Genomic DNA, 5,276 nt, shown 5'->3' on the forward strand with positions numbered 1-5,276 from the left:
CAAATTAAATTATCGAAATCAATCAAAATAACAAACCTTGGTCTAAGTCAACATCCACCATCGGAATTTTGCAACTGATCATCAATGCAAGTATATATCAATTGTTACTTTGAGTATTCACCGTTGGAACTATTTTCATATCTCTCCTTAGTTGCAGTTAATTAGGAAACAAACGATCTAATTAATCTTACTACTAAACAACCCAAGACAAGCGCTAAAGGTTTAATCTAGTGGCAGCCTTAAGAATTAGAGAGATCGATGAAGCTGAACAACACAAACACAAGCGGTTGTATTTAATTCAGTCGAGTGTTCTTCTTAAGATTTAATAATTCCTGACGCAGCAAATTCTTAACTCTTAGTTACTCACAAATTAGAAGGATCAAACAATTACATATTTGATATCTAATTTAGCAATAGATTGCAACAAATAATAAACTAGTAGGCCTCCTAGTAATTAAATGAAACAATCATGAAAATAAGCATAGAAGAACATCCAATACTCAAAACATATATTGAACACTAAAAAAAACATATTAGATCTCACAATTTTATTGATTCCGAGGCCTCCGTTTCCTTCGACCAAGTTATGAAAATTTAGCCGCTCATGGCTATCATGAAAAAACTCAAAAGAAGTTCAAGAAGAGAAGGAGAGGCGTGTGTGTTCTCTCCCTTCTGATCGCTTTCCCCCTTTAAAATGTCCAATTCAAATCTTTTTAATCTACTAAATCTCCTAAAAATATTCTAATATCCTAAAATAACATTTATCCTAATCTGATTAATTGAAAATAAAATAAAGTGCTAATATAAAATAGGAAAGTGGTGTTTCTAACTGTAACTTGCGTGCACCATGTCTTCAAAGCTTCCAATAATAAACTACCTATTTGACTTGCATGACAAGGTGGAATGTTCCAGAACGTCAGCAGTGCAGGTGCGTCAATTTCAAGCCCGATTAAAACCTTGATGCAGCAAGTATCTCTCCAAACTCAAAACATGAAAGTTGTAGATCTCTTTCTTCTAGTTCCATATCATTTTGAATCATCTCAATCGGAGCTTGGATGAGAGAGTTATGCCTAGATTACGAAACATGTTGAAACTATCCGAATTCACCTAATTAGTTTTGTTTTGCATTTAACGCCTCCATTTGCATCCTAAATCAAAATAGAATAATAATGAGTACATTTAGGCAACAAATAAGTATAAAATACTAGACATTTAGGGGGGTAAATATGATATTTTGCATTCTCATCAAAGAACAAGCTCAACCAGCTGTAGAAAATTGCCGCAGCCATTGAAACCGCCACACAATCAACATACAACTGCCAGAAATCTGAAACAGTCGCAACCCAATTTTGATCATCAATCAATCATCAAAATAGCAATAACCCACAAAGAAATTGCAAAATCTCCAAGGCAGCTCAGAATTGCGTAAAGGAGATAATGGGTTTTGCTTTGTTCGTTTTCTTTTTGTAGAGAATGAGAAAAATAGATGGAAGACGATGGAGGTAAAGCGCTAGGGTTGCTGGAGGTTGTTAGATTTTTGGGTTGCCATGATTAATCAAGAAGAAACCCTAGATTAAGGAGAAACAAGACAAGAAAACTCTAGGCTTTATTAAATTGATAAGAGAAGAAACCATACACTAGCCCAGATTTCGAATTTTAAATTTTGATTTTTTTTGCATAATTTAAATTGATCATTTTGCCCTTATTTATAACAACTTTTGACGATTCTATCTTTCTTGAGAACGAAATTTACTAATAGATTTGGTTTATGGGTGAGAAAGTGTCATTTTAAAACTTTTTGGGTTGGAAAGTGTCATTAGGCCAAACCTTGGGTGGGAAAAAATCATTTACTCTATAAATTAATAGTCTTCTTAAACTTCAAAATTATATATATACATGACTCAATTAGGAAACCTTTGTAAAATATGACTCTAATGTTACTTGTTTCCGCTTGAAAGTGATGTCTTCTTGGACCACATATCTAACTTTTGTTAGAGCATTAAGTAGCTCCGTGTAGTGTTCTTGTATTATAAGAGAAATTTATGTAATGTGATTGTTGCTATTTCCAACAGCTATTTCAACAACTACTCCCTATACCATATTAACAATACACAATATGTATATGCATTAAGTTTAATGTTTTATTGGAAAAAGAAAATAAAGAATGTCTCGATAAATTAATAATTTATTAATCTATACGATTAAATAATATATCGATTAATTAAAAACATTTATAGCCCCAAGATATTAATTTATCAAGATTTAACTGTATTTAAAAAGTTTTGGGATCTAGATCACACAACATCTGATTAGGTAATGCCTCTTTTATTATATAGTAATGTTTGCTATATTATTAAATGTTTGCCAAAAATGTATTGTATTAAATAATATTAATTTTACAATAATACAATCCAATCTACATTAAATAATTCTTACTAAAACCATGACATTAGTTAAGGCAATTTTACTTAAAATTAATTTTAAACAAATAAATACTATAATTAATTTTAATATTTACAATTTAAATTTGCAATAGCCAGTTAATGCTAGCCGATATCGGTCAATGATGGTCAATGGATTGTGACATCCCACATCACTTGGGAAGGAGAAGTGAATGCTAGTTAAATATTCCTGGAGCTCTTAAAGTGAAAAGGCACGTTTTTGATGAATAACGCTTGCGTGAAGCCTATTAGCAAACCTATGCAAGCATGCTTGGACCCAAAGCGGACAATATATATCTTGATAGTGAGCTAGAGTGTTATAAGTGGTATTAGAGCAAGGCCTAACCGAATTGTGTGGATGGTTAGTAGCTCGACCTAGGATTCCAACGAGGATGCTGGATTTGAAAAATGGTGAATTTTGACATCCTACATTGCTTGAGAAGGACAATTGAAGGCTAGTTTATATCTTGTGAGCTCTTGTCAAGATGCATTTTGGGTGAAAAACTCTTGTGTGAAGCCCAAAAGCAAACTTTTGCAACTTTCGTGGTCCCAAAGTGGACAATATTTTGACAGTGGGTCAAGGTGTTACAAAATGTCATGACATGATTGTTAGCAATCGTGACAAAAGTAGTTATTATGGAGGCATGAGACATTGTCTAGTTAAGCGAAATGGGGCTTGCAAAATTGAAACATGAGAAGAGCTAAAGGAGTTGAAGCACTAATTCTATCATGATAATCTGACTTATGATGAAAGGAAGAGAATGAATGAGTTAAGGCACACTTGCTCTACCATGGGCTATGACAAAGAGCTTACTAGGCTAATGTTGCAGACCGATAACATGAGTGAGGAAGATTTTCTCTTCAACTTTATAGATAGGCTTTAAAATTAGGCATCACAAGAACTATAGAGTCATGGGGTGAAAGATGTAGCCATCGCAATGACAATAGCAGAGACCCTCATAGGTATCAAAGAAATGACTACTCTTCCAAACAAAAAAATTCCAAATTGAAGCATGCAAAGGTGGGGGAGCAAAAAAGTCTTATTTCAATGATGAAAAGGCAAAGTTGTAGCTATGGTGGATTACTAGAAAGACAAGAAAGATGTAAAGCCTCGATATAATTGTTTCATATGCAACGAGCCCCACGTTAGTAGGGAGAATGTCCCAAGATAGTGTATTGGGTGCCATCATTGAAGAACAAGAGTCAGGTGATAAGATTTAGATTGGATCTTCATAACTCTTCAAAGCTTTGAAAGCAAAACTGGTTCCACTCAAATCCAATGAGAAATCCCTTAAGTATGTGGGAGTTAGCATTTATGGGAAGGCTACTCAAGTCATGGTAGACACATTATCTTCTCATTATTTCATTTGGAAAGAGAAAGCCAATAGACTAGGCCTCAAGGTTGACAAAGGGAGCAATTGGTTAAAGAAAGCGAATACTAAAACAAGACCTTTTGATGGTGTAGCATGGGATGTACAACTACACTTAGGCACATGGAGTGGCAAGACAAATTTTTTAGTTGTTCTTCTTGATGATTTTAATGTTCTATTATGTAAGGAATTCAACAAGGAGTTTAATGTTGTGCCATTGCCATAGTTAAACTCTATATGCATCCTAGAGGAAAACCCATGCATGGTTCTCACAGTAACAAAGCCAAATGACAAACCATATCTTCTCTCAACAATCTTCATTTAAGAAATGAGCTAATTAGGGAGAAACCACATATTTGGCCAACATGAGAGGAGGGAGGTACCGAGAGAAATTGTTGATGTACTTGAGGTTTACAAAGGAGTAATGCCACTAGAATTGCCTAAGAGATTGCCACCTAGAAGGGAGGTGAATCACCAAATTGAGCTCGAGCTTGGAGGCAAGCCATTAACCAAATCTCTTTGTTGTATGTCACTACCTAAGTTGGATGACTTCAAAAGACAACTCAAAGATTTACTAGAGTTGAGATTTATCCAGCCATCTAAACCGCTACATGGAGCTCATGTCTTATTTTAGAAGAAGCATGATGGGTCACTATGGTTATGTATCAACTCCGAGCATTGAACAAGGTAACCATAAAAAACAAGTACCCTATTCCTTTGATTGCTAACTTGTTTGATCAGTTAGGATAAGCCAAGTATCTTAGAAAGCTTGATTTAAGGTCAGGTTATTACCAAGTGAGGACACCTGAGATTGACGACTTGAAGACGACTTGTGTGAATCATTATGGGGCGTATGAATTCCTCATTAAGCCTTTTGGACTCATTAATGCACTAATCACCTTTTGCACACTACCAAATCTTTTAGCCTTACTTGGAAAAGTTTGTGGTGGTGTACCTCCAGGGATGTAGCTAGAAATAAAATGTAGGGGGGTCAAAGTTGGAAGAACAATACAAATTTAAATTAACACAAGCACAAATTTTGTATTTATAAAACCTTAACTAATACATTTATAATTATCCTTGATGGGATTTCATCTTTTGAAACTTCATTATCAATACTATCAAATACATCTTTCTCTATATACACAACTAAGCTATAATTCAACCATTGATCACTCATTTTTTGCAAACGATTCTTCACAAAAATCATTGTTGAAAATGCTCTCTCTACACTAACAGTGGCAATGGGTAGAATCAATGCTAATTTCATCAACAAATAAACTAATGGAAACACTATATCCTTCTTAGTTTCAAGCATCATTTTTGCAAGATCTCCAATCCCTTTCAATCCTATAAATTTGACATTAGAGTGCATATCCAAAATGTAAACATCAAGTTAAGAATCAAGTGCTATGAGTTCTAAGACAGAAAAATCATCCGGATAAAGTTTGGCAAGACACATCAA

Source organism: Pistacia vera, unplaced genomic scaffold (genome assembly GCF_008641045.1).
Source record: "Pistacia vera cultivar Batoury unplaced genomic scaffold, PisVer_v2 Contig78, whole genome shotgun sequence".
Lineage (NCBI taxonomy): Eukaryota > Viridiplantae > Streptophyta > Magnoliopsida > Sapindales > Anacardiaceae > Pistacia > Pistacia vera.